Source organism: Octodon degus, unplaced genomic scaffold (genome assembly GCF_000260255.1).
Source record: "Octodon degus isolate 3935 unplaced genomic scaffold, OctDeg1.0 scaffold00225, whole genome shotgun sequence".
Taxonomy (NCBI): Eukaryota; Metazoa; Chordata; class Mammalia; order Rodentia; family Octodontidae; genus Octodon; species Octodon degus.
The window spans coordinates 41,165-48,077 of NW_004524801.1; positions in this window are offsets into that span (position 1 = coordinate 41,165).

Consider the following 6,913-nt stretch of genomic DNA (forward strand, 5'->3'; position numbering starts at 1 on the left):
TGATCAAAAAGAAGGAGGTGGTGAATGAAGGCAGGAGACAGGAAAAGGAATGCTGCAGGACTATCCTGCTACAAGGTTGTATATGGTTAGATTTCTGGACTTATGTGTAAACATAAGAATTATATAATTATTTATGCCTATTTTCAAAATATATTTAAATTTTTTAATGTTTTTTCATCATATTCTGTAAAGACTTAAAGTTCAACATATAAATACTTGATGAAAAATACCTGTTCCATGTTATGCCTAAGATGTTTGATATCCATACAGATAGTGTGGTTAAACTTAACAGCCTAGGTTGTATGGTAATAACAATAAGCTTCGCTTCTGGAGGGTTAACAAACTATGTTTGCAGACCAAAATTAGAGAAAAGGAGGGCAACAAGGAAAGCCAACATTTTGGCCCTAGCCTTCCAAGGTCAATTAAGACTCAGGACATATGAGAACTTGTACTGTAAAATCACATAACTCAGTTGTGTACCAAATTTTCTGATCAAGGAGATTATGGGGCCAAAGAGGAAGGTGATCAATGGGGTAGAGTGTGCCTAAGGAGAGTCACATGGAGAGAAAACATTCTCTCAGGCTTTCACAGAGAGCACATTGGTCAAGCAATGGCTGTGACTCATCCACTTGGCTGACACTGACAAAGGACCTACAATCTGAGGTACAGTATCTCAGGATAAATCCTGAGAGGATTTCACTGACCTTATCAGATCCAAAAGCTACACTCTTGTTGCATAGGTCTTGCTTTATCTTAGCCTTACCCATCCATCAGAAAAGTATAAAAACGAAGTATAAGAAGTAAAGCCATGGTGTTATATTGATCTGTAGGGGACTCAGGTCAACAATTTCTGACATTGCCAGTGAAGAGGAAGACCTAATACTATTATGGATTACTGGACTCTTTTAGAATACTTTGCTGAGTTAACACACCTATAATATTCAAATGACAGAACTAAAAAAAGGGGGGATACAGATGAATGTCCATTTTGTATCTGTGTATTCAAAATGGTTAGGATAGATATATAGTTACAGTCTCTTAATGAATAGAGGGATTTGTTCATGTCTGCATCTTGTACAGAAAATAACCACTAGGAAAAGAATATGCAATGTGTTAATTATTGAAACCGTCCTACCAATTTGATTTGAAACTGTCTCATGGCTATTTGTTTCTCAATAAAATTATGGGAAAAAAGAGCAGTATGCAAACTCTAACAGACTTTTGGGAGGTTAAGGTTTCTTGATACAGGATCTAGCTATGTTAACCCAGCCCATCTTTGAATTCACTATTAGTTCAGGCTGGCCTCCACTTGGTGCTCTTCCTCCTTCAGTCCTCATTCAGTCCCTTGCTGAATGCTGGGACTATGTGCCTGTACCACCACATCTGACCACTCCAGACTATATTTAAAAGAAAGTTTTTCAAATTTTCTTCATGAAATAAGCATAACACTAAAACCAGACAAAGATTACAGACAAGAAAGACCCACATTGATTACTTTTGTTTATTATAGTAAAGTACCACACAAATAGTAAAAATTATGACTATAATACATCAGAAAGACTGATGCTGTCCTTTTAACAAGAAATACCAGAAATATCAGAAAGAACGATGTTTCAAAGATAGTAGAGAACCAAAGAAATCAAGGGCTAGACAAACAAGAATTTCAGAGGAAGAGCTCATCTTGATGTGATAACATTAGCTGGCTGTAGGCTAATATCAGCTTGTTTCAAACAGAGAGACTCTCCATGGAAAAAGGAACCAATCCAAGAGCAAAGCTCTTGGTTGGTGCAGGGATTTGGTAATTACAAAAGCTAAAAAACATAATACTGTATTTCCCCATCCAATGCCTTAAATCCTGGAGTTTTCAGGAGGCTAGACAATGGATCAACAATAATAAGTGTAATTCAGACTTGTAGGCATTTAGGACACAAAGTTCATCAGAGAGAGAAATTGGCAAACACATGTCCAATCTCCAGCCCTCCCCCAAGGTATTAGCCAAGATTTATTCTGTTTGCAATGTTTACCTGTCTCAAAATGTCCAAAAGGTAGAACTTACAGGACAAACCAGAGATTGAATACATCTGATAAAGCAGAAACCAGCAGCTGCTAGGGTTTGATCCCCAGCATTCCGTGCCAGCCCCACCCCAGGGTGCATTGAGACTGTGATTGAGACTCAATCAAGACTCAATTACAGGTGTGGTGCCACATGCCTGTAATCCCAGCTCTTGGGAGGCTGAACACAGGCAGATCACTAAGAGTCTAATCTACATAGTGAGACCCTGTAGACCCTTACTAAAATAGAAAGAAAAAAAAAAAGCCCAGAATCCAGTCCCAACCCAATTTAGCCCCTGATTAGATTGAAAGAATCCTCTCTTCATCTCAATTACCTAAGAGAAGAAAAGGATAATGCTTATGACTGAAAAATATTATCTGACAGTCTATGACCTGAACAAATAAGATAAAATATTTTGAAGAAAAGGATCACCATGAAGACAACCAAGTAGACATTATATAATTGAAAATACAACATTTGAAATTCATCAGAATTATCTGGACTATTCTTGAGTACTTAAGATGAGTACTCAAACATAGATCAAAAGAAAAACTGTATAAAGCATAAAGAGAAAAATGAATGGGAAAAAGACAAGAGTAGAACAGAAGTGATACAAAAGACACTGTTAAAATACCTAATTTCAAGAAAGAGAGAGTAAAAAGATACGTACAAAAGCAACATTTAAAGAGATGATGGACAACAATTTTGTTTTTTGTGTGTGTATTTAGTACAGGGCCTACAGGGTCTCACTACATAGATCTGACTCATAGTAATTCTCCTGTTTTCAGCTTCCGAAGCTCTGGGATTACAGGTGAGCACCACCACACCCAGTCTCAATTGCTGTCTCAGCACACCCTGGGGGCAGAGCCAGCATGGCATGCCAAGGATCAAATCCTGATCACTGTGTCTGCCTAAGCAGGTACTTTAATCTACTGAGTTATCTGGCCGGCCCTGACAATAATTTTCTACCATTGATAAAACATCAACTTATTGATCTAAAAGTTCAGTCAATCCCAAGGAAGATAAATAATTAGTTGAAAATCAAAGACAAAAACAAAAATCTTGACAGCAAGTAGAGTTGAGGGTAGAGAGACTGGAATGTACATTACTTTCAATGAAGCAACAGTAAGACTGATGACTGACTTTTTCTATGGAAACTATAAAAGCCAGAAGGCATGGAATTATAGAAAAACTATCATTCATTTTTTATACAATACTTGAATGGAAAGCTTTAGTGATTTCTATATATTATAAGGATAAAGGCAATGAAAATTATTTTTAGTAAATGTTTTTGTTAAAAAGACTTGATATTAGATGTTAGGATTTTTGTGTCTTCATTTCATTTTTTTAAATTTTATTTCATTTAGAAACAAATATCAATGAGAGTTTCAAAGCTGATTAATAGGACATTTTCAATAATCAATACCTTGTACATTGAAAACTATCATTCAAATGAATAAAATCATTCATTTTTCAATGGAATGAAAAAAATTAGACTACTATATCCAGAAAAAGTCCTTTAGAAATGCAAACAAAATAAAATATATTCAGGTAGCTAATCAATACAGGCTAATGTTATTCAGGCCCAACCACATGAAATACTTCAGGCCATGTTTTTAAGTTTAAGAAAATTGTTTCCAAGGAGTAGCACAGAATTTTAGGACTAGAAAGAATAGATATATGGAAAAATATAAAGTGGAATATTTGTTTTAAAGCAGAAATGCAGTTTTTTACACTTTATGATACATTCACAAATTAAGTGAATAACAATAATATCCCAAAAAGAGAGTGAGCAAATGAACATAATCATCATAAGGATTTCACTTTATTAATTAAGTTGTAACAGTAACTAGTTAAGGTGGAAGGTAGTAAGTTAGGGATATATCATGAAATCTTTAGAGCAATTATACAAAAAGTATAATTAAAAAGCTAATACATGTGAAAATGAATAGAAAATGTATGATTTAGCCTTTACCAATGTAGATGACTTGTTCTTTCTTCTCTAATTCTATTGATTTACATTTTTAGCTGATTTTCTAGGTGGCATTCAAGTTTCAGATCCTTAGGATTTCTTGCTGAATTAATCACTTACATAATAAAACACCTCCCCTTTTCTCTAACAGTATGTCTTGGCTTACATGTAATTTTTTTATATTGAGATAGCCACACCAAATATCACTTGGTTAGTATTTCACAGTGTAAATTTTTTATCCTTTAACATTTATCCTAACATGTTCTTTACATTTAATATAGATTCACTGTAAATAATATCCACTTAGATCTTAATTCTTGTTATTTGATCTGGTAACTTATTTCTCTTAATTGGAGTTTTACATTTATTCCGTAATACCACATTCCACAAATTTGAGAAAAGATTGCCATATTGTGTTTGTGCAAGAAACATGGCTACCATTCCATCTGCCACTTGGTGCAGAATTTGCAAACAAAAACAAAATTTTGCCAAATGCTTCTGTTTGTGAACCAAATTTTTTATAAACAAAGAAGGTACCACTGTACTTCAAACACTGATATAGTTGCATTAAAACCTGCCATGCTGATACTTATATTCTATTTGTTCTACACGCTCTATTCCTTTGTTCTTTATTTTCTGACTTTTTTGAGGATTACTTATATGTTCTTCTAATTTGTTTTCTCATCTAGTCACTTTATAGTTAGACTTTTATGTCCAGTTAAGGCATATATATATATATATATATATATATGTGTGTTAGGAATATGTATATATTAGGTATATGTATACATTCATGTAATTATATGTATACATTCAAGCATACTTACATTCATTTTACCCATCAAATACATTGGTGCCCATTATGTACACTGAAAATTTGTTCACCATTTTTGAGAAGATTTTTTTGTTTTGTTTTGTTCTATTTCTTTGTTTCTGACATTTTCTTTTGTACTGGAGATCAGACTCAGGACCTTGTGCTTTTATAGGTAAAATATTAGTAAATATATCAACAAACCAGATTTCATTAGCAAATTTTATCAACAGATAAAAACAGCAGAGCATCTCTTGGCTAAGTGAGGATTATTTCAACAATGCAAAGGTGGCTCAGGGTTAGAAAATCTACCAATATAATGCAAATATTGATAATTCTAAGGAAAAATTATGCAATCACCTCCCATATTATTAAGCCAAATGCAACAAAATCTGGCAATATCTTATTGATTTTTCATAAATAATCACAGAGAAATTGACACCTCTGTACATTGTGCATGTGTTTACCTCACAAAGAGAGTGTATTTAATCAAGAAATATAAGACTCTTGAACCTTTATAACAGGAGTGAGATCATTGTTTGCTCACTATCAAATGACTATTTAGGTCCTCCAGACCAAAACTCAGGCACACAGCATGAGTGAGACCCCCTACCGCACCCACAGGACCCTCCACGCCCCCGGAGCTCCCACCTCCAAGCCCACCTAGTGAGTGAGAACTTCTGTGACACTTTCAGGACCCCCAGATCCAGTCCAGCCCAGGCCCAGTGAGTGTGGAGAGCTTCCAGGTTCCTTGCACCCACGGGACCCCTCTGGACCAAAACACAGGCATGCTGTGTAAATGAAACCCTCTAACATGCCTTTGGGAACCCTTGAACCCTCCAGAGCCCCACCTCCAAGCCCGCTGAATGAGTGAGAAGTTCTGTAATGATCTCAACACCCCCACACTGAGCCCAGGCCCAACTAGTCTGTGGAGAGTTTCTGTGCTCCCCTGCACCCCCTGGGACAGGGCCACAACAAAGGGGCACCACAGGTTCACTTTTGTGCCAGAGAGGCACAATGGGTTCACTTCCAAGGGCTGCAGCAGGAAGGAGCTGAACACAACAGTTAGACTCAAACCAGGTATAACTGGACAAACTCAAACTTAATAGATATGCACCCAAATTTCAGTAGATGCTAACGTTATAACTGCACCAAAGCTCTACACCAAAGGTTAGAGGTCAGTGCTATATGAAATGAAAAGACAAGGAGCAAAATGCAATCTCAGGACTCGAGACCACCCAGAACAAGTGAAGAGGATACTAGCTCAGCTGAAATGAATGAATTAACAGCACCAGAAGTAAAGAAGCAACAGCAGAAAGGTATAGAGGAACTCAGAGCAAAATTGATTCCTGAAATAAATAAAAAGAAATCTCATAATTCATAGCATCTGAAGTAAAGAATCAAATACAGAAACATATGGGGGAAACCCAATAACCACCCAGAATAAGTACAGAAGACACTAGCTAAGCTGAAATGCATGAGTTAACATGGTTGGAAGTAAAGAAACAACAGCAGAAAAGTATAGAGAAACTCAGAGCAGAAATAATTTCTGAAATAACATGGAAATCTCTGAATTAATAGCATCTGAAATAAAGAATCAAATGCAGAAACATATGCAGGCAATCCAATCTGAAAAAAAAAATCTGCAGTAAAAGAATTAATAACTACTTCTAAAGGACACATTGATTAAAAAAATAGGAGAAATTAGAAATATGATGAATTCTTTGAGTAAGCAATACAGGAAAGAAATAGATCGCATGAAGCAGAGTCAAAGAGATGTAGAGGAACTTAAAATCTCAATCACAACCCATTTAAGTGAAAGTGAAGACAGAGTTTCAGATCTTGAAGATGCTGGTGTGGCATGAAGCAGAGTCAAAGAGATGTAGAAGAACTTAAAATCTCAATCACAAGCTTGCAAAACAGTTTAAGTGAAAGTAAAGACAGTTTGAGGTCCTGAAGATGCTGGGGCAGCTAGTGAAAAGGTAAGAAAAGATCTCTTAAAAACAACTAGGATGCAGGAAAAAATAATTCATCACTTGCAAGATGATGCAAAGATGAATAATGTGAGACTAATAGG